The following is a 24,753-nucleotide window of genomic DNA, read 5'->3' as shown; positions in this document are numbered from 1 at the left end:
GTCCTGATGACAATTTGGTCTACTCCAGACAGAACAACAGGTTTGAGTCCACATGAAATTATCATGGGATGTGCTATGAGACATGCATTTGTACCAGTCAACAAGCTGATGACTATAACTGATGACATGATTTTGGATTACTGTAAAGGCCTGGCTGACGCAGTTCATTCTGTGTTTCACCAGGTTGGAGAAGACGCCACCACACTTGAAAAGAAACCAGCCCATGATCTGAGCCCAGGGGACTGGGTAAGAATAAAAGTCCAGAGAAGAAGAAATTGCCTGGTTCCAAGGTGGGGAAGGCCAAGACAAGTTATTCTGACCACAACGACTGCTGTGAAGTGTGCTGGAGTGAAAAATTGGATACATGCAAGTCACACTCTGAGAGTACCAAATCCAAGTGACGGCACTGGAAAAGAATACTTTGAGGAATCAGATTCCAGTGATGATGCAGACAGTGAGGCAGTAAAAAGAAAAAAGAATCCTGAAAGGGGGGAAAGTGAGTCAAGAGAAATTTTCATCCCACCAGAAGAAGTTCTGAAAAGAACATTGCAAACTTCTGAGACAAGTCCAGATTCTGAAGAAGTGCCTGAAGTTCCATCTAACAGTGACAAACACAAAAAGAGAGAAAGAAAAGATAAGAACATTCCAACAGAAGTGACACCTGAATCAAATGAGGAAATTGGACAAGTTCCACCTGAGATAATTCTTGAAGAAGAAGGGACAGAAAAAGAAAGAGAGGGACAGATTGCGGAAAAACCCCGAGGAGGTGTAGGGAACATCAACAACAAGCTAGGTGAAGGGACAAGTAGACAGCAAGAAGATTGCGTGTCGGAGACCCGAGGAGGGACAGAAGTAGGGAAATCTCAATTGGTGGAAAAAGAGACTGTTGAAGAAAAAGTTGTTAGAGAAGAGAAAACTGTTGATGAACAAGAGGCAACTGAGACAGAATTTGATGAAAGTGACAATGAGATACATGGAGGACGAGTTCTGAGAAAGAGAACTTGGATTGGAGAAAGAAACAATAAAGAAGGAAGACAAAAGAGAAATGCTAAAGGAGATCTTTGGCCCAACAAAATAAAGAGACTGAGGTATCGACTGACACGAGTTAACTCTTCGAAAGCTGAACAAGTGAAAGAAGTGTCAACTCAAAACCCAACGAAAGAAGAGGAAACAAAGATATCTGAAGGAACTAAAAGAATCAGAAAACCAAACCAGAAGTATAAGTCACCAGAATGGACGTATGTGGCACTGCCTGAACAAGGAGAAGAGGCAGACAGTCAAGGAGGTCCAGAGGAGGCTTTACTGAAAGTGGTTGATGAAGAAGAAGCAGTGGGAATCCTGAGAGTTATCTTGTCCGACATTGGAGTAGAAACGGATGTTCAGGACCTAATACAGTTTGATGATGATGAAGAAACAGTGAAAAGTGATGAAAATCCAAATTGAATAAATCCAAATAAATCATTTGGAGAAGAAAGGAAAAGAAGTGAAATTAAAACTAGTAGATTGTAATAATCTTTTGGGTACTTGCTGCCCTAAAGTTCGGTAGTGGAGTAGAAGAGGCTAAGTCAAAAGACACGGTCAAATTAACAAGAAGGCTAACACTGACAATAATCAAAGTAGATGTACCTTCATGAAAAGATGGTGCAAGATGTGCTGCTGCTGTACAGGATTATTAATGCTGCTTTGGAGCGTGCTTGCTCTACTGATCTCTTTTAGAGTAACTATAGACACCTGAGAAGGACATACTGAGAACAGGACTAATATAGGGAAGAGTTCACAGAAGATAGTTCCAACTAGAACTAGCAATGCATATATACATAAGGATAGGTCAATTAATGATTTTTCTAGCAATGTGTCTTCAAAATTGATGTATGAATATGTAAAGACAATGGATGTAAGGGATTGCTACGTCTGTATGCAATTACCTGCTTCTGTTTCGGAAGGAGTGACTTATCATCATCTTCCGGCTACGTATGGAATTTCATGCAGTGTGTCGATTAGTATATTTTATCAGTTAGGGAAATTAGATTATAATATGTCTAATGTAGATAATATTCTTGGGCAACTGCCTATGAATAAAGAACTGAATCCTGCAAAAGAAGCTAACACTTTAGGTGAGATTTTTTTTAGAAACTAGAGAATTAACATTAGAATATGTTTTTAGAAACAATTTAACTTGCAGTTTGAAAGAAGAAGAGAAAACTTTTCTAGACATGGTTGAGAGAAGAAGGTTGAACATGCACAAGAAAGCAGAAGGGCATAAAATGAGTGAAACAATGTGGGATATTGAGAAAGAAAAAGAATTGAAAAATGGAGCCAGTCCAACTATGGCTATAGATGCACCACAGAAAGGCAAACTATGCATTACCAGGAAGAGATCCCAGTATGATTATTATTTCATAGGGACTAGTGAGTGCCATGATACATACTTTATTGCAACCGGATGGGGATTTAGAGGAGGAGAAGATCCAGTTTTTCCAGGAGTGTATTATATTTGTGGGAACAAGGCTTATTACCGTTTGCCTGACCATTGGTTTGGCACATGTTATGTTGGCCTGGTCTTTCCAAAGATTTTTCACATGGATAGAGTAGAAAATGCTGAACATACTAATCCATTAACACGCTATAGAAGAGAAACATGGACAGAAATTGTAGGAGATATTTTTGGAGCTTTAATTCCAGCAGTGGGAATTTCATTGAATGCATTTGGCATACAGAAGCTGTCAACAGTGGTGGATCGCTTGTCAACAAGCACCGCTGGAGGCTTTCTTTTGGTAAATACTGAAATGGTTGCTTTACGCGCTATGGCGATGCAAAATAGACTTGCCCTTGACATTCTTTTGGCAAAAGAGGGTGGAGTCTGTGGAATGCTGAAAGTTCAACATTGTTGCACTTACATTCCTGACGAAAGCAAAGATCTAAAGGTCTATGCCAAAAATATTACTGATTTGCATGAAGAATTAGTTCCACTGGAAGCTGAAAGTATCTGGACTAAAATGGCTAATAAGATGATTGCTATTAAGAATTTTGTAGCTAAAATAGGTAGTACCATCTTTGGTAAAATATTATTTCCATTAACGTGTGTAATTGTTGCATTATTAATTATTAGATTAGGGTGTATGTGTTGTAGATATAGAAGAAATAAAAAGAAAATAACACGAGAAAATGTTAAAAAGAGACAAAAGAAACCAGAAAGAGATCCACAAGAAATAAAATTAGAAGAATTGAGGGAAAGCATGTATATAGGAACTAAGAGAGAAGATGATATGGAAACAATGGTTTAAAAATAAACAAGAAGACATTTTGAATTTCTTCAAAAGGGGAAATTAAATTGATTTTTTTTTGGGGTTTTGATTTTTGTGGTGATAAGATATCACCAAAGGGGGGATTGATGGAGCAGGGTTTTTACTTTAAACCCAAATATCTGTTTCATTTCCGTATGTTATTATTAAAAGTACTACTGATTAATTAATAATTACTAAAGATTTGTCGAGTCTTGTCTAACCAACCTTATTAACAGAAGAATTACACGTGGGAATGCTATTGCATGGCTAAAATAATAAGTGAACTAAGTTGGTGAGCAAATTGACAGAATAGATGTTGCTTATGTGATGTTATTGTGTTTTGCGCTTATAATTAATATGCATTATTGGCTTTTGATGTCGCAAATGGCTAGATAAATACATACACATAAGGGTATTAGCAGGGGAATAACCCTGTATAATCATTTCCGTGCAGTAATTATGTTTTGTGTTTCCTTTTACTTAAGTTGACCATTGTGGCCTGCTATAACATGGCTACCACCCGCAGCCTGCATTCGAGTAGATGGAAAATTTGACAAGAGGCTTCGCGCTGACTGCGACCTTGCCCTCCCATTGAACTGAAAAGCCATGATCATGACGACAAATCTGGGAGAGATGCCAAATGCCCCTGAACGTGAAGATTGTTGCCAATCCAAATACCGACCTGAAGAACTTATAATGGTCCCACGAATGAGATACATTTTACCCTAAAGAGACATCCGTAGAAGTAACGAATTAGTTATGGACTCCTAATTTCTATTAATTATTTGAGACTATCAATGCGTGAGAAAAACTATCGTTGTATCCCAATGTACCAAGACGACATAATTTCCGCCATTCGACTGTTTTGTAAGATATGATTGCAACATTTGGAATGTAAATTTGGTATAAATATTAGTAGACTAGAGAGGTCTAGCGCCACTTCTTCCCGAACTGATGATCAGAGGTCCCGATGCTGACGGAGAGGACGGTGACTCTACATGATGGCTAGAAACTTTAACTATTTTGATGAGGACCGGTTCTGACTTAGGAAACGACTTTTAGCCAGAATAGGTAAATATGAAAGAAATGATCTTGCATTTAATTGGCTTTTCTTACAATTTTAGATAAACAATATTCTGTTTGAATTACTGTGTCGGGTGGTTATTTTATTGTCATGTTTATTGAATTTATAGAGTGCTAAAATGTTTCACCAGATCTATAGCAACTAGTTGATGCCATTGACCTCAGGGTACATGCAGATTGGTTAGGTATCGAAAAGTGTTTTCCCCTTATACATGGCACGGATAGAGTGATAGGATGAATGTTGGTGTTATGGGCCCCACCAGCGTGTGATGTGTGTGTGCGCGTGTGACTGTGAAATCACTCCGTCCGTGGAAGTAAAGGGGATTCGGAAGCTCCGATCTGCACCACTGGCACTTGGATCCATGGGGCATTGCTGTGCGTACACATATGTAGTGCAACACACAACATGCAACGATCATCTTGCACACGAAACGCGACTTCAACACGCCAAATGTGCGTTCCACTATGCCCTTGGAGCGTTTGTGGGCCGCATTGTACTGCATCTGGGCCTGTGTGTTTGGGGCTCGGAAGGGTGTCATTTTCCAAGCGCCAAGTTCATATCCTTGATCACCTGTGACAGGGGAGAGAGATGTGTCAATCGGTGGGTCTGCATTCTGTGTTGGCAGGCTTATTAGTATATTGGTGTGTGATGTTTGGGACTTTGGGATTCATGTCTGACATGTCTTGCATGTGGCAAATGAGCAGCATCAATGTGTATGACATAGACTCACTGCTGCTCCTCCCACCCCCTAGCCTATTCACTAGTGTACGCAGTGCAGTTGCATCACTTGCGCCCCTACGGCACACCATTGTCATTCCTGTCTGCGCATGTGCACAAGCCTGACAGCGACACACTGATGTTATGCACTGAAGGTGGGCGGCCACGTGTGTGTAGGCCCATGGCAGGGGCAGGGCGGACACAGATGTAGAGTTCATGCCTGGCTGAACTCGCCATGCGGTTGAGGGTAGACCTTTGGCTTATGCTGCGGAAATAGCGACACACACAACAGTTGGCATGTCTGATCCCTGACCCGAGTGGGCTTGCACACCTTCATTTACCCCTCGGCCGAGCCCGCACTCTGGGGGCATGCTACATAGCAACATTGTATATTGCGTGACGGGTGGCACCGACACTACACCAGAGACACATGCATTAGTAACTTCCTTGGCAAGGCCTCAACTCAACCATGCCCAGAGCCATGTGTTGAATGACCACACCCCTACGCCGTACTGCCATACGCCGGTCCACTACCTTACGCTCACAGGGGGGTCCGACACAGCTACATGTCCCAGGTCTACCAAACTGCTTGAGGTGACAAGGTTGCACCTGCTGTACACAGCACAATGTAATGTGGTATGGCCTGGGGCACTCATGCATACTTAATGACCAAACGGACACACTGAGATAGTTTGTGGAACTGGCTATGGGCACATGCGACCGGCCCCTTTTATTGGCAGGGTCACACATCCAGTGACGCCTGTGCTGGATGGGCGTTGGGTAGTGTAAGCCACCCCACAGGGAGTTGGTTGGTGCTGGCAACAACTACAACAGTGATCAGACAATCTGAGGTTCAAAGTACAAACAGCAAGGGTCCATGACATGAGCTGCACAGAGTTAGTGGCCCTGGATGCACTGCGGCCGGCACAGGCACACCCGCAAGGGACGGTGACTTGTGGTGCACTGAGATAGGGCTACGAGAGCTGAGCGGGACCTCGTTGATGTCCAAGGAGAATGTTTCGGAGTGTTACGGTGGACAGTGGAAGGTGTCCATCCAGGGCATGATGCAGAAGCAAGCAGAAACAGGCAATATGGAGGAGTTGAATGCTACAGTCTCCTTTTTCCCACCATGTCAATATTAGCTACATGATGATGAAGACAACCCCCAGGCCGTAGACTCAGATGCCACCAAAGTTCAACCAGAGAGTGTCCCTGACTCCTGTGGCACAGAGTCAGTGGCACCAGAGCCGGAAGGGGATGCAGTCTGCGAGGAGGCCTGTACAATGATATCAACTCGGCCATAAATAAATCAAGGCTCAGTTCCAAATGTGTGACCTACAGGACTGCAGTGTGGGCCAGAGGCAGCGGTCAGCATGGGCCCACAGCCGTGTGTCATTGGCTTGCGATGCACAGAGTTAGTGGCACCAGAGCAGTTGTTGGTAGTGTTTGATCACCTCCGTAACAAGGATCCTTTTTTCCACAGGACTCAACCACGTCTTCCTCTTACTCCTCTCCTGGCGTAAAATGATGTGTATTCTGCCATTGCATAATCAAGACTCAGTTCCAAATGTGTGACCTACTAGACCGCAGTGTAGGCCGGAGGCAGAAGTCCGAATAGGCCCACAGACATGTGTGGTCGGAATGCTATGCACAGAGTTGGTGGCACCACACCGAAGGGAGTGACATCAACACAGCCATAAAATATGTACTCTGCCATTGTGTAATCAAGACTCAGTTCAAATGTGTGACCTACTTATCCGCTGTGTATGCCGGTGGAGTACGTCAATGAAAAAGGAGTACTGCGGGCCTTACTCGCGGAGGCCGTGATGGTCTGAGGAGGCTGCCAAGGTTGTGGGCCTCGGGCTTGGAGCTTGCACCGGCATGTGGTGGGCCCTCTTGGAGACACACCGGTGTCGGCAGGTGAGCAGTGAGGCCTGGATGCACTTGGGTGGGCAAGACAAGGTCTGGGGACCAGCCGCTTGGGGTGCAGTAGGTGCACAGGATCGCATGCACCACCGCTCACAGCGTCGGCCTCATGGTGGATGAGAGGCGCCGCCCTGGCAGACACGTTGGCCATTCTGGAAGCTAACCATGCCCAGGACTACGGATTTTTATTCACACCTCTACGCTAGCCTGGCGTACGCCAGGCCAGCCCACCCCGCACACGCTTACAGGGTGGACGTAACAAGCTACATTTCCGAGATCTTTCCCACTGGCTGGGGTGACATGGTTGCGTCCACTGTCCAGAACACTACCACCACCAGCAGTATATGTCAACATGGATTTGTCTGTGATCTGCATACTGCAGTCTGTCCAGCACATCCACGCCACACTTGGCATTTTGTGCATTCTCATTAATGGGTCACTTTCCTCCTTTGCACTTGCCTCTCCCAACATTCTGCTATTGTGTGGCTGAGGTGCCATGCCGTTGATGGCTCATGTACATGGCTAGCCCAGGTTACCGCAGTATGTTTTGCTGCCCTGTATGGTGGGTGGGCATGTTGTTTGGCATGTTGTATGTGAGTTTGTAACATGTGCATTCCCAGAGTTGCATGATTGAGGAGTTGAGGTGTGTGGTGTGTTCATTTGGTACTTACCAACGAGCACTGCATTTCCGTAGGTGCCATCTTGGAAGCGCTGGTTGATGATGGACTGTCGGAAGATGTATGACTCATGCACACTGCCTGGGTAGTTGGCGACAACATTGGTGGTCCACTATTGCCTACACATTGATGGAATGCGTGTGCTTTCTGTTGCGGTAATTGTGTGCAGTGTCGGCAGGGGGCACAAGTAGGATATGTGTGCAGTCAATTGCCCCCAACAAGTGTGGAAATCCAGCTACGGCATAGAAGCCTTGCTGTCCCTGCGCAGTGTGGGGGAAGTATAGGTACTGGAGTACCAAGCTGATGATGGCATCCAGGACAGGTGTGAGGAACTTGGATAGGGCTGGCTGTGAGACTCCTCCAACTCTGGCAGTTGTTGGTTAGAATGTCCCAGAGGCCAACAGGTGCTGCACAGCCAGCAGCTTTGTCTGAGGTGGGATGTTGGTTGTCCGCTGTGTTGGTACCATCAGCCTGTGGGCTATGATGTTCAGGATGCAGAGGATGGTTGTCCTTTTGAGTCAGTAGTGGGCAATTACATTCTCTGGTGTTAAGTCTGTGAGGCTGGTGCGTTCCCTGAAGGTCCGCTGTCTTTGTCTGTGCTGCCTCTGTGGTGGTCCCGGTTGGCGGTCCTGAGGGTGGTGGAGGTGGGTGTTGTGGCCCTGCTGGGGCTCCGAGCTGCATGATGAGGAGCTTCATGGCATCTGTTGTTCTTCCGGTGTGGCTGTAGGCTGTGCTTCTTGTTCTGGTGCAGGTTGTCATCCGATCTTGCACCAGGTCAGAGCAGGTGTTCATCTCCTGCTGCTAACACACCTTATCACCTGTTCTGTGGTCTTTTTGCTGATCTGGCTGGTCGTTGAGAATGTTGAGGTGTGGCGTTGTTGTGGATTTTTGCTCGACCGGGTGGAAAAGGGGCTGAATATGGTGGCGGTGTCTGCTAGACACTGGCATCCATATTAGAATGGGCAAGGGGTGCAGGGCTTTCCAGGCAGATTTTGCTTTCGGGGTCCCAATTGCGGGCCCCCCATGATGCACATGAGGGGTACCTATGGTACCCCCCTACATTGTCATGGACAAGGTGGCAGTCCCCGTGCGGTGCCTGTCACCTTGTGCATGACAATGCACAACGTGCATTCCCAGCATTGTGGTGGGTGGTGCTGTGGGCACTACCCGCCACAATGCTGGGAATAGAGGATGCCTCCGCCACGGTGGCATCCTATTTGCCGGTGCGGGACACCCGCACCACTGACGGCTGGTCCCAGCACCGATAGGGTGGTGGGCGGACGAAAGTCTGCCCGCTATCCTAATCGGCCCCTATATTTTTAAATATGATATTAAGAACTTCGATATTTCCCAAAAATTATATTTCTTACCTGCAAGTCGATATTCTTGACCACGATATTCTTCCTCTCGTTATTTCTGTCTCTCGTAATTTAAAACTCAATATTTGTGTATGTTGACATTTTAAACTCGATATTCTGTCTGTGCACCACATACCCAGCACTTTATCACTACTATGCCTTATGGACTTGCATCACAGTGACAACCTTCTCTGCGGACATCACTGCCATAGCTCGATTTTGATGTCCTACATTTGTGTTTGTCTATGTCTTCAGATTTTCTTTTGTGAACTGCCTGATCCCACTAACAGACAGTTCCCCTGGTCCACTGTTTTTGGACCCTCCTGGCTGATGACACTCTGTCATACCAGAGACAGAGTAACCCCTTCTCTTCTTTATATGTTTTTAAAAAACATATTTTATTATCAATTGCAAAACCATAATGCATGACATAGAGAAAAGGGGCATCATTTTACCCCAATAAAACCCCTACACCCCACCCACCCCAGCTACACATTTAAATAACGTTTTTTATCATTGGAACGGATCATATTTCATAGCAAATTCATACAAGGGGCGAGAGAAAAAAGAAAAGAAAAGGAATAAAGAAAAGAGAACAAGCCCTGCAGGACAGAAAAACATGAATCCAAATATACACCTAGTCAAAGTGCATCGTGCCTAACATACTCAACTCCTTACTTCTATCCAGTCCAATATAGGGCCCTATATCCTAAGACCCTTCCTTTTACTATAAATCCCCTTCCTTGAGAAAATTGCCTTTTTTAGATTACAAGTTCCCAGCACCCTAGTTAACCATTGTTGAAACACTGGTGGATTGTTATGTAGCCATGCTGAGGCAATACATAAACGGTAGATGGTCATGGCAATAAAGACCAACACTCTACCTCTTACCGGTCTCTCAACTTCCGATACTCCCAAAAGAAACACAGCAGAGGGGCAAGAATACCTGAATGTTTCATGTGTTATTTAAAAAATCTGTGATCTGAGTTTTGATGAGAGTTAGAGTCTGGCAAATGGCAAAAATATGTACCATGCCGGCCCCCCTAAGGTGACAGCTAGGGCATCGTGAGCCTTTACCATCCCCCCATTTAATAAGCAGGAGTGTAATATAGATTACAACAAGTTTTATAATACTGTACATGTTTTGTTTGTTTTTTGAGTGTTTTTATATAGCGCAAAATAGACCCTAGACATCGGGTATCAGAGCGCTTTACACAAGCACCAGTTTTGTTACAGATGGACACATTAATTTTTTGTTTGGCACAGGGAGATTAAGTGAATTGCCTAGAATCACAGGATGTTGAGCGTCATTGCCGAGTCTCGAACCCAGTTCACCAGCTTCGAGGTTGACCGCTCTAGCCATAAGGCTACATCCTCTCCCTAAGTTTAGAAGATAAGAACGATGACTGGGCCAGAGAGAACGATTCCTGGAAACTAGATTCAGGGATGGCCAGTTAGTCGTGCCATCTCTAAGAGTGTTTGTCAATGTCATCCTTCATACGTTTGTTGAGGAGAGAATTGATGATACCATTGGAAGGTTTGCATCCTGCTAACAGAGCGTCGACCAGCTTGCACTTTTGGAATTCGATCGCCTCTCCTCCCTTGCGATATAAAAAATCCCTGACTTGTAGGTACTTAAAAAAATCTTCATGACTGAAGCCAAATTCACCCCTGGTCTCTTGGAATGATTGTATACCTGTGGTGGAGAAGAAAAAGCCCACCTTGTTTAAACCAGCTTTTGACCCAGCCTTGGGTGTGTTGGTCCAATATAATTTCTGGGAGATATGTGTTATCATTCGGGGGCGGTATAAAGATTAAGGCAGCCCAGACCTGTTAAATTACGGACTGTTGACCAGATTTCCTAATTTGGTGGGGGGAGGAGGGAGGGGATAATGGGAAGAGGGGACACAGGAGGTGGGGCTGGGTGGGTGCTACACAAGAAGACAATGGGTACAGAATCACAAGAGGAGGAGGTGGATCAAAGGGAGGGGGATTTTAGTGGGTGATCAGGGCCAAGATGGTAGACCCGAGATATCTAAAAGGAAACCTAGAGAAATGGGGCAAGGAGTAAGCTAAGATTTGCCTCAGTGAAAATCTGTGTCCTTAATGACAAGAAAAAGAGAGCCAAGGTAACCTTGGAATTACAAGCCTTGAAGGCAGATATAATATGTCTCCAGGAGACCCATATTGAGGGAGCACAAGTGTCTATGCTTGACACTCTGGGCTTTAAAGTGGTTAGTGGTATTCGCTAAAGCACTCGGACATTTGGGGTGGCAATCCTGGCTAAGAGGGATTTGAAAGTTTTTCACACATGTTTGTACCGATAAACTTGGGAGATGGGTTATCTTACAATTTCAATCTAATGTGTGTACTTTTACCTTGTGCTCTGTATATGGACCAATTCTAGATGATGCAGATCTATATGATTGGCTGACTAATGAATTGGTATCTTGACCATCTCCTATTGTTCTGCGTGGAGACCTAAACATTAATCTATCTAGTAGCTGGTCCTGCGAGGAGCAACATAAATACTGTGGAAGGAAACCAAGGGCATTCCAGTGTCTTAAAAGCCTTTGTAAAGCTCATACCCTGATGGATGTTTGGCAGATTAAGAGACCAACTGAAAATGGATATTATTATCCAAGAGTGCGATATTGAAATTTACCCCCGGGTCTTGAACGATCATAACCCTTTTGTTTTAGTAATTAAAAAGGGCGGGCCCCACAAAAAGGGTAGTAATTGGAACTTTGAGCGGGGATTACTGGTTAGTAACGAATAACTTACCCACTTGAGGAGCTGGATAGCACTATTCCTTAGAGAAAACTTAGGTATTACCTCACTGGAAATTGTTTGGGATACTCTGAAAGCAGGGATTCAGGGAGAAACCCTGCAGTTCACGTTAACCTGGGTGTGGAAGGAAAAACAGAAAATGCGGGAGCTATATGCCTCACTAGCCCTGGAAGAAAGGAAATTAATAACTGCCACACAACAGGAGGGAGATATCCAAGAGGTGCAGATGGGGGTTATGGGGCCGATTACGATGGTGGGCGGATCGCCACTGCCGGCGCGGCGGTGAGGACCGCCGGCCCGGCGGTGACGATCCACCCACCATCAACCTGAATATTCCCACTGCCAAATTAGGATGGCGGTGGGAATGGGAATGGTACCGCGGCGGATGGAAAGACCGTCTTCCGTGGTCCCACAAGGCGGTCCTTTTCCGCCCGCCTTGCGGGACATGATACAATGGGGCAATGGCAGCGGTGCCGTGCAGGCACCGCCGTGGGCATTGGGATGCCTGTCTTTTTCAGCAGAGATCCCGCTGCAAAAAGACAGGCAGTGAATGCCTTTGGGGGCCCGTTGCAGCCCCCAGGGGGGTGGGGGGCTGCAGGTGGGGGGTACATATGGTACCCCACTGTATTTGCATGTACAAGGTTGTACATTAAAATGCACCACAGCACCGCCCGCCGCAATGTAAAATATGGAATGCGCCCGCCGATGTGGCGGGTACATCGTAATTGTTATTGCGGGACCGCCGCACCTATTGCGGGCGGTCCCTTTTGCAAATGCGATGGTGGGCGGACTTTGTCCGTCCGCCATCGTAATCGACCCCTATGATAGCAAAAGCGGATCACTGACATCATATCGTCAGTCAAAATATCGAGGTACCAGAATATCGTGTCCAAAATATCGATGGACAAAATATCGACTTCCTATCTCCATAAAGGTAAGTACCAAAAAATCGAAACCAAAATATCGTTGTTAAAAAATATAGTTGTATAAAATATCGATTTTTTTAATGTCTTAAAAATTATATAAAATTAATTATATTATAAATATTATTAAATAAAAAAAAATCGATTTATTTTTTTAAATTAATAAATAATAAATGCAATGTAAAAAATATTAAACATGCATAATTATTTATATATATATGTTAACTTAATAATATTAATACATAATTATTACATTTAAATATAACATGTTAAAAACATAATTTGAATTATAATTACATATATATCTAAATGAACCTGTAATCTAAATATACAAATTTATTTTTTATATAATAAATTACATTATTAAAAATATTATTTACAAAAAATATATATATATTTCACGCTACATTAATTATAACAGCAGGGAAAACATTGCATAGTGTAAGGGATAAAATTACTATTCCTACTCCAACAAGTGTAACAGTAGGGAAAGTGTTGCAAAGCGGGAGGGTAAAAATTACTATTGCTATTCCAGTGAGTGCAACAGTAGGGAAAGTTTTGGATAGCGGGTGGGTAAAAATTACTGTTCCCACTCCAGAGAGTGCAACAGTAGGGAAAGTGTTGGATAGCATGTTGGAATAATTTACTATTCCCACACCACCAAGTGTAACAGGAGGGAAAGTGTTGGATAGCGGGAATGTAAAAATTACTATTCCCACTACAGTGAGTGCAACAGTGGGGAAAGGGTTAGATAGCGGGTGGGTAAAAATTACTATTCCCACTCCAGCAAGTGCAACAGTAGGGAAAGTATTGGATAGCATGTTGGAATAATTTACTATTCCCAGTCCACCAAGTGTAACAGTAGGGAAAGTGTTGGATAGCAGGAGGATACAAATTACTATTCCCACTCCAGTGAGAGCAACAGTAGGTAAAGTGTTGGATAAAGTGTGGGTAAAAATGACTATTCCCACTCCAACGAGTGTAACATTAGGGAAACTGTTGGATAGTGGGTGCGTAAAAATTACTATTCCAACTCCACCGAGTGCAACATTAGGAAAAGTGTTGGATAGCGTGTAGGAATAACCACTCCACCAAGTATAAAAGTAGGGAAAATGTTGGATAGTTTAGGAGATTAATTTAGTATTCCCACTCCTGCAATATAATTAACATTAATTAACAATTAATTAATAAAAAAATAAAAATTTACCTCCCACCATATTCCCCTTATAAACGTCACAACCAATATTGTAAAATATTGATCAATTAACATAATTAATTATCAATGAATCAATTAAATAACTAATAACAATTAACGATAAAATGAATAACCATCAAATATAAATTAATTCACACAACACTATAAAATATTTTTGTTTAAATGGTATATAAAAAATATTTAAAATTGTAATTAAAATTACATTATTTCCCACCCTACACCCTTATCAACCCTCAACCCACTCCTAAAAAACAGTACACAATTAACATATTATCAAATCAATTATTAATAATTAATATCAAATTAATAACTAATTAATACTTTTTAACCCAATTAACATACCAATTTACCAATACATTATTAGTTATTATTATTTAATTTATAAGTAATTAATAATTAATTAATGGACACAATTAGCGATATAAATTATTAAATACAAAAATATTAATTCATTTCATAATTAATTAATTTAAAATAAAATACTTCCCACCCTATTCCCCTATAAACCCACAACCCGCTAGGGAATAAAATTACACAAAAATTAATTACCATATCATTAATTAATTCCCAAAAATTCTTAATTAATATAATATAATTCAATTACTTCCCACCTTATTCCCCTATAAACCCACAACCCGCTACAGATCTAAAATACGCAAACATCATTTAACATAATATTCATTACTTTTAACAAATTCAAACAAACATTACAAAAATAATATATACTTTTAACACAAATACTAACATTTAAAACACAAAAAAATCGATATTTTTAACACCGATATTATGACCGACAATATTACTAACTTCGATATTATGACAAATGATATTTCATACCTGCATATCAATATTCTGTACCACTATATTTTTGACAGTCGATATTCTGTCCTCTCAATATTTAAAACTCGATATTTTGTCATCTCGATATTTTAAAATCGATATTTAGACTGTTTACCAGCAAAAGCAGCTATAAACGATATCACGATGGCAAAGACAGCAGATAAATTCCTAGTCTATAGGGAACAAGCCTACGAATACGGTTAACAAGTCGGTCGTATGTTTGCTATAAGGACTAGACAAAAGTGTGGTCAGATAGAAGCTAGGGAGATACAGGATCCATTGCAGGGTATGATTTACGATCCAGCAGGAATAAGGTCAGCGTTCAAAATATTCTACCAGACACTGCATCTGGAAACCGGCAAGGGAGAGCACAATGATATCTTTGACTATCTGGATCTAACTCTACACCCTAGATTTGGTGAAGAAGAGCAGGCGGGTTTAAAAGGGACACCTCCTTGGGAAGAGATTTTAACCGCTATCTCATCTCTGGTGACAGGGAAGGCATACCGGTTGAATTTTACAGAGTAGTTGCATCGGAACTGAGGGATTGCCTAATGAGATTGTTCACGCATATACTTGAAGGAAACAAGCCCCCTCCTTCTTGGTCGCAGGCAAATATTGTGGTTTTCCCTAAAAGGAACAAACCCGTAAGTGAACTCGGGTCCTACAGACTGATCGCACTGATTAACGGGCACTCTAAAATATACTCCAAAATCCTGGCTTCCCGATTGTCCCCAATCATCAACAAAGTAGTAACTGAGCAGCAACATGGGTTTATAACTGGGAGAAACACCACGGACCACATTAGATAATTACACTGTTCGACGCTGCCCAGGTGGTGGGAGACCCCATGGCTTTGATTCTGCTGGATGCAGAGAAAGCTTTTGATAAGGTCTCCTGGCACTACCTCTAGAACGTGCTAGGAAAAGTAAATATAGGATCCGAGTTGCAGCAAGCACCTAAGGCACTATATTTTAATCCAGAGGCTAGGGTGTTTGTCGCAGAGGAGCTCTCTGATTCATTTGTGATCTCTAGAGGGACCAGGCAGGGATGCCCCTGTTCCCCACTTTTGCTCTCCCTTTATAAAGAACCTTTTATTCGTAGGCTTGAGTTTATTGTGAGGATTCCCCCTATGGTTTTTAACGGTTGGGATACAAAAACTCTTGCTTACGCTGATGATATTTCCCTAGTTGTGCCCAAACCTTCTATAGGAATTGTTGAGCTTGAGAAAGAGGCAGCGGAATTTGGATGTATTTCGGGCTATTCTCTAAATAGTGGGAAAACTGTAATTTTGGTAAATAATCAGATATCCCTGCTTTGTTCACGGGTATCCCCGAGTGCGATATATCTGGGAGTTGCCTTCACCCGCGATCTGAATTGTATCATTAAGGACAAGCAGGAGCCCTTGCTTGAAAAATCAAAGAAAGACCTACATAGACTGAATAATTTACACCTATCCCTGGCTGGCCGATGCAACGTTATTAAAATTATATTCTTTTCCAAAATTCTTTTTTTTTCTTGCTAAACCCTTAGAGATAGGAAACATATGGCTTAAAAAATTAGATGAATTGAACTCCCGATTTGTTTGGTCTTACGCAAAACCAAGGAGAGCTTTAACATTTCAGACCCTCCCTAAAGACAGGAGGGTGGGGACTTCCAAACTTAAAGTTGTATTACTGGGCTACTGTTTTACATAATTTGGGGCCCCTGCTACAAGAGAAACAATCCTGGCAATTAGGAGTTGACTATTTCTCTTCCCCATATGAATTATTGAGAGGTGAAGGGGCGGGGGGAATTTATAGAGGCAAATTGAGCTGAACTACTTCAAGCGAGTTCGCTTTAAGACATTATTGAATACCTTTAAAATCTGGTCTTTTTTTACATGTTTTTATATATTTTTCATATATCTTTCCCTCTACAGGTTCGAACTTGAACACACACACAGTAGGTATAATTTTAGGGGCACCTTATTTGTATGGGGAGTTTATCATTATCTGTTTTTGTCCTGATGAAGCGCCATGGATCCTTAAGATAGGTGTGAAACATTTTGACAAACCACTGAGTGAGAGACCTGACTATGAGGCTTCCTTTAAAACCTAGGGTAGCATTTGCCTTTTATAGATTTTTATCTCTGACAGGGTGGTCCACTTTTTAAAGGATATTTTGTGACCTCCCCTATCAGGTTTAACCCCAAATCATGCATCCCTACTCCACCACACTTATCAGCCCACTTGCACTCATAATTTGGCAATCTTTTAAAAGATCTCCGCAAAAGTGACCCTTCGGGGGACCCGTAGGATATTGCAGCGCTGGACCGACAAGGAGCACCGCCTTATGATGAAGCATAACATCCCCTTGGGGGGGGTGTGAGGGCAATATAAGATAGTCTTGTTGACTGTATTCATGATCTTGGTCTAGGCATACCTATTTAGTGAACTTTTTCTCCCTTCTCAGGAACAGAAGCCCAATTTTTGAATCTTTGATCGATCCACCGGGGCACGGTCTCTGGACCTTTTAATCTAGCGCCAAGTCCCCCTCTCCTTCTTCCATGGAGGAATTTATTTGAAGCATGAGGTCAAAGATTAACAAAACCTAGAGAGTTCAACAGCTCTTTAATTGAGCTCAGCCATGGGATTTTATTGGGCCTGTCAGCCTGAATGATCTCTTCTAGAGCAGCCTCATAATGCACCAACTCCGGAGTAATCCAGATGCGCTGTAAGGAAAGCAGTGGGTGCAAGGGACTCTTGAGGGCTACCTTTTTTTTATCCCATATCCAGATATATGGGGTACAGCAGGGTGCTATATGGAAGTGAGGCTAATGATCTTAAAAGTTTGTTCTCTGATCGCACCAAGTCAAACATATCATTAAAGCCCCATAGCTCAGCACCATGTACAGCTGCTCCCAGGGCTTTGGCTTCATAGACTTGCAGGGCTGGTGCAACAGGCTTCATATAGGGAGCGCAATGTTCTTTTGAAATTGCACTAACTGTCAATGTTTTATTGTTGCCCTGCTGATATGTGGTCGTCATGACAGATTGAACCAAAATTGAATTCCAAGCTCAGCAAAGGAATGTACCCTCTCCAATACCTAATCCCCAAGTACCAGGCTTCCCTTATACTTTTTGGGATTAGTAAATGCTAAAAATTTTGTTTTGGCTATGTTAATCTCTTAGAGTCTAATTTAGATCTTGGCAGATGGGTTACTGTGTCAAAACGGTGATGAATATTCCGTCCACTAAAATATAAATTCTATCATATCCTGTGGGGTTTATATTTTTGTGGATGGGATATCCATCACCATTGTGATGGAATAACGCATATGCTAAGATCTAAATCAGACTCTAAACCTTGTTCTGAACAGAAGACACTGAAAATTGTTAGTAGTTTTTGCAGTTCACTCTGTGTTTTCAAAATCAATAAAGTATCATCTGCAAACAACAGTATCGGTGTCTTAACGTTAGTTATAGAAGGACCGTTGGCTGTGATCTGAGAAAGGGTGGTGTATTGAGCCACTTAGATGGAAATCAAATAGGGTAGGAGCCAGTACACACTCTTGGCGGACACAATTCAGTACCAGAATCTTGTCAGTCAATTGGCCCTGTGAACCCTATCACACCTGAGCAAAGTTCTTATTGTGTAGCCTAATCAATAAAGAAAATATATTAATGAGCATTCCCTATCCTCTGAGGACCTTCCGTAGCCAAAGGCGGATTTAAGACCAACAAAGGCAACATAAAAGTTGCCCTTGCCGATCAATACCGTCTTCCAATAAATTGTAACAAATCAAAAAACCTGGTCTATTGTTGATGATTTTGGTCAGAAACCAGACTGTAACAGGCTTCTTTAATTCCTCTCGATCCAATGTTGGACTTTTACTCACACCATATGGCAAATTACTTTTTGCATACAGTTAATTAGGCTGATGGGCCTTTAATCGGCCGTAAGCCTCTTATCTGATTTATAAACCGGTGTTACCACAGCTCCATGCCATGATTCAGGAATGGGAGCACCCATGGCTATGGCATTTGTAAGGATTAATATATATTCTGCCCAACATCTAAGTTATAAACAAAAACCTCTAATGAGAGGCTATCTAGGCCAACAAACCTACCTCTTGAAAAAGTGGTCATAGAATTAATAACATCAGCTAGAAAAAACAGCAGCATTATAAAATTAAAAAGGGTGCTATTAAGAGTTCCTTCAACAGAGGTAGCAGCCTCATCATAATATAAGACTAAGAAATGGGTAAACCAGTCAGAGGATGAAACATGGTTCTGGGGTTCAAAACCTGTAATATTCTTAGCATCCAACTTCCTGTAGCTTGAATGATCTTTGGAAGAACACACGTCTGCTAAATCACATCATCTGTTGTTGTCTCACTCTTTCTTTGCTTTATTCATACTCTGTTTATGGGCTTTTCTAGTAGCCTAAATAAGGGGAACATAGTTCATCTTTATAGACTTGGCTAAAGTGTGCCTTAGCTCCCACACTCTCTATTAAACCAACTGTTGCTTCTGGATGAAAACTTCTTACTGTTTGTGGGAGTTAAAAAATATGCCGCTACGATTTCAAAGAATGTTTTATGCAGATCAATAATATCCAATGTATCTCTGTTCATTCCACTGCAATGTGTTCGCTTAGGCAGAATATCTTGAATGCCATTTCTGATATTATTAGAAATTCGGTTTTCTACACCACCTGCCGCCATTTAAGGCAGCGTCTATCAGACGTGTGCTCAATATCACCAATACTAGTAAGAGTAGAAGGATCAACCAGAAAGTTGTTAAAAATATCAGACATAAAACATAAAGGGTTGTGTTCGTTCTCTGATTTTTCTCAAATAATCATATCTTCGACTAAGTGCTCCAATTTTAAGTCAACGAATAAATAATCAATACGGTTTTTAGACAAATGATTATCAGAAGTATATGCTTTCTTCCTATTTAATTTAGTGCAGTCATTAGTGGCCCTAACTCCCATTTCAATGTTAAGTGTTTTCAATTGATTGGAGAGCAACATGGGTCTATCTTTTCACTGGAGCGACCACCAGTTGGGGAATAGACAGTAGTTCATCCACCTCTGCCATGAGTTTAATGTCATCAGTATCAAGGGGCTCAAATGTAGTGTTAAAGTCCCCGGTCACAATCAAATTTGTACCTGACTGGCATTTATCCAAAAAGACCTCAAGGGATTGGATCATTGGTAAGACAAGGCCACCCTTTTCTCCGCTTGCATAGATGTTAAGGAGTGTTGCACTAGATTTTCTGCCGCTTCTCAATTGGATAGCTAGTATAGGCAGACTGTCAACCACCAGTTCCCATACATCACAATTTAGGGAAGACTTTAGTCATATTATTAACCCATCTGCGGCCCTCCCAGCCTTGCATGGCCTTGCTGGGATGTAGTATGATAAATAACCTAGTTTGTACATAGGTTCAAAACACCATGTTTCTTCAAAATGCATATGCCATAATTCTTAATAGATTTGCTCCAATGAGGTAACAGCTACTTAGCTTTCAGTCCTGCTACATTCCAAGAGACAACTGAAAGTAATAGATCATATGGAGTTCACACAGGGGCTACTAGATAGTTAAAAAGTGCGCTATGTGTCATTAACTATATCACTTGTAGTAGTGGTCCCCACTGATTCTTTGCCAGGGGCTATTAGAACAACTGGACCCAGCTTAGGTTTTGCCTGAGATAAACTTTTATTGTCAAGAGGTGTTTAAATGACTTCAAAGCTTGAGTTATCAACATCATCAGGCAAGGATACTACACTGCCTCTATAAAGAGGATCATCTAGGTCCACCCTGGTATTTACATATAGACCCCACAATTTGGCATTATCGGATACAGATGTTAAAGAGTTAGGGGGGTGAACGCTAATGAAGGGACTAAAGCCAGGGAGATGGGCACCTTCTAGGATATAGCTACTAGTAGAGGGTATCTACTGAGACTAGAGTATACAGGTCCTTATACAGAAGGAAGCACTCAGGGGGCACTAAGTTTGAGGTTGATGCCTGAAAATGGCATCAAGATTTTCCCTAAATCAATCATTACTATCCATCTCTGATGCTGCAGCTCTCAAGTCAGCTGAATTCTGCGGGGCATTAGGTCTACTGACCCCCCCAACGCTGCGTACTTAAACTGGATATTCGCATCATTAGGGGGGCAAGACCTGACATCCAAAGCAAAAAGCCCACCAACACTATGCCTATCCTTGAAACATAATTCAATTGAGTCGAATGGCAAAACTGTTTCATAACGTCTTATAGCGTCATCCCTGATGAATGAACGGCAACACCTGATTTGTCTTATCCAGTGAATTGCTTTATTTTTAATAGACTCCTTGTCTTCAAAACTCTTTGGATCTAACAATTTTGGGACATTATTCGTGGCTAGTCTAAACGCAGATGGAGGTTGGATATTTAAATGATCATCCCTTCTTTGGTTTGCCATATCTTTACAGGCAACAGGGAATGAGTTGTTGTTGCTATAACTGGAGTTTGTCCAGTAGGCCTTCAAATTAGTCCTAGGCCTATCACCCTAGGACCTACAAGGTACCACTTGAGTTACATAGGCTGGTCTCAAGAGGCTCACTCTAGGATCTTTTGGAGGCCTAGACATTGAAGCTTCTGGAGCGACTATACTAATATGTCCCATCTTAGGGGTATATCATTCTCCATGATGTGTAGTTAATCCTCGAGGTGAAAATACTAGGCCTGGGCTAAATTTCCGTTCCGCTCGCGGAAATTGCGATAATTTACCATTTTCGCGTTCCGCGGAGAGCGTGAAAATGTCAAAATTTCCGCATTCCGCAGCTTAGCGATAATTTGTTTCTTGCTCGCACTGTAAAATAATACATTCTCGCGCGCGCGCGATCGCCTTACCTGAATCCCCGCGTTCGCCGACAAGTTTTCCTGATCCGGTCGCGTTCTCCACGAGATGTTGGATTGTTGGTAGCCATTTGCGCTGTCTCGCGACAGTTCGCGCCCACAGTAACGTCATGCGTCACGCGATCACGTCTTTCTTCTCGTGATCATGCATCGCGAGAAGAGTGAAAACAAGATGGCCGCGCCCGCGAGCAACCGCATGGGTAAGTTGGCGAGCCGCGACCACGCAGAAAATACCGCGAACGGGCGGGAAAAAAACTTCCGCATCTTCGCGATATTTCCGCGTGTTTGCGGAGATTTTTAACATTTTTGCGATAATTTGCGAAAGTCACTTTCGCAAATTCCGCACACCCCTAGAAAATACCTGGTTCACTGTAACAGTGAGTATTAGGCCTAGTAGGCCTATCATATATTTAAGCTCCCAACCTCTGCCTTTAAGTTCATAATTAAAGAGACATAAGTAGCCATATAGGTTTCCGGTAAGACTGGAGGTGTTCATGTATGAGCCTGTGTGGTTATATTATCAATGTTACAAACTCCTCATTTTGTTCCAGCAACAGAGGAAATCGATTTTGGCATGGTACAGGTGAGCCTAAAAGGTAAACTGCAGGCAAATCAGGTTCGGGCTGCACATTCCCTAAACCTTGGGCCTGAATCACAAAAGTGATCTGAGACAAAATCCTAACTTTACGACTTTCGGTATTTAGGAGTAGTAAAGTTAGGATTTTGTCTTACGTTTTGGTCTTAAGACAAAATCCTAACTTAAGTTTTACTTAAATTTAACTTAAGTTTAATTTAGGATTTTGTCTTAAGTTTGTCTTAAGTTTTGGTCTTAAGACAAAATCCTAATTTAAGTTTAATTTAAGTTTAAATTAGAATTTTGTGCTAAGTTTGCCTTAAATTTTGGTCTTAAGTTAAACTTAAGTTAAACCTAAGTTAAACTTGAGTTAGGATTTTGTCTTAAATTTGTCTTAAGTTTTGTTCTTAACCGCTTGCATGCTCATGACGGAACCACTCCGTCATGAGCCACGGGCGCGCTGTGCTCATGACGGAGTGGTTCCGCCATGCTGCGGCCGTTGGCGGCCGCTCCGCCCACGCGGTGCTGTTTCCCCGCATGTGCGGGCGATCAGCACATGTGGGTGGAGTCATGACGGAACCACGCCGTCATGAGCACAGCTCGCCCGTGACTCATGACGGCATGGTTCCGTCATGAGCATAGCGGCGCCGCGCTCACCCCAAACCTCCCCAGCGCTGCGGCGGAATTCGCGCCACAGCGAAGGGGTTAAGACATAATCTTTAACTTATGTTTAACTAGAATTTAATTTAATTTAAATTTAGGATTTTGTCTTAAGTACGTCTTAAGTTTTGGTCTTAAGTTAAACTTAAGTTAAACTTAAGATAAACATGAATTAGGATTTTTTCTTAAATTTGTCTTAAATTTTGGTCTGAAGACATAATCCTTAACTTAAGTTTAACTTAAGAACAAAAGTTAAGACAAACTTAAGACAAAATCCTAACTTTACTACTCCTAAATGCCCTTTGCGAATACCGAAAGTCATAAAGTTAGGATTTTGTCTCAGATTACTTTTGTGAATCAGGCCCATTGTTTTTGAATACCTTGGTGCCGATTCCAATCCTGTAAAACCCGGGTACGATTCGTCGTACGGAGCATATTCTCTGTACGACTCGTACCCGGGGAATCCACCGTACAATCCAGCAAGTACAATTCATACAGAAATACCATTTCTGTACGATTCGTACGAAACACCGTACGGCTAAAAAATACCTATGAGTCTGATCCTGGACAGCGCGTACGCAACGTCCGTATGGAGTCAGGCAGCGTTTTACGGACCAGCAAGTACGAATCGTCCCTACGTCACTCCGCACAGCTATTTTTTTATGGCAGCCAAAAAATTACGGAAAACTGAGTCCGACGCGAAAACGGAGCCCCGGTACCCGACGGACAGCCATGGACCCCATCCTATGTGTCATCCCAGCCCTCTTAGCCTGCAACCTGGTGCACCGAACCCGACGCACACGCCACAGAAGGTGAGAACAACACCCAGGGGCCAAGGGGGGGTGAGGGGCAGGAAACATACCCCCTACCCAAATTAAAACCTACAATATTGAGGACATACATTACCTCCAGGGTCTGGTCACTCCGGGGGGCGTGTCCACCAATCCCTGCATCCCGCAACAACGGAAGTGGACGTGTACGCGTACCCCTACAGCAACACTACAATAGTGATATGCACCGTACTCACACATCCATAGCGTGGGTATGGTCCGTAGCACTATATTAGTGGTGCTGTGGGGGTACGCGTGGTACAGACCATACACACGCTCTCAGAGCGTGTGTACGGTCCGGATCCCTATTGTAGTGGTGCCGTAGGGGTACACGTGGTACGGACCGTACACACGCTCTCAGAGCGTGTGTATGATCCGTATCACCATTGTAGTGGTGCCGTAGGGGTACGCGTGGTACGGACCGTACACACGCCCTCAGAGCGTGTGTACGGTCCGTATCACCATTGTGGTGGTGCCGTATGGGTACGCGTGGTACGGACCGTACACACGCCCTCAGAGCGTGTGTACGGTCCGTATCACCATTGTAGTGGTGCCATAGGGGTACGCGTGGTACGGACCGTACACACGCCCTCACAGCGTGTGTACGGTCTGTATCACCATTGTAGTGGTGCCGTAGGGGTAGGCGTGGTACGGACCGTACACAGGCTCTCAGAGCGTGTGTACGGGCCGTATCACTATTGTAGTGGTGCTGTAGGGGCCGTACACACGCTCTCAGAGCGTGTGTACAAGCCGTACTACGTGTACTCCTACGGCACCACTACTATAGTGATACGGACCGTACACACGCTCTGAGAGCATGTGTATGGTCCGTACCACGTGTACTCGTAGGGCACCACTACTATAGTGATACGGGCCGTACACACGCTCTCAGAGCGTGTGTACGGTGCGTTTCACACGCTTACACTGGTGATAGGAGGCGCACACAAAAGGAATGGAGGTCTCCGACTCACACAAGGC

This window comes from Triturus cristatus, chromosome 6 (assembly GCF_964204655.1).
Source record: "Triturus cristatus chromosome 6, aTriCri1.1, whole genome shotgun sequence".
Lineage (NCBI taxonomy): Eukaryota > Metazoa > Chordata > Amphibia > Caudata > Salamandridae > Triturus > Triturus cristatus.
Note: the sequence above shows the minus strand (reverse complement) of the source record.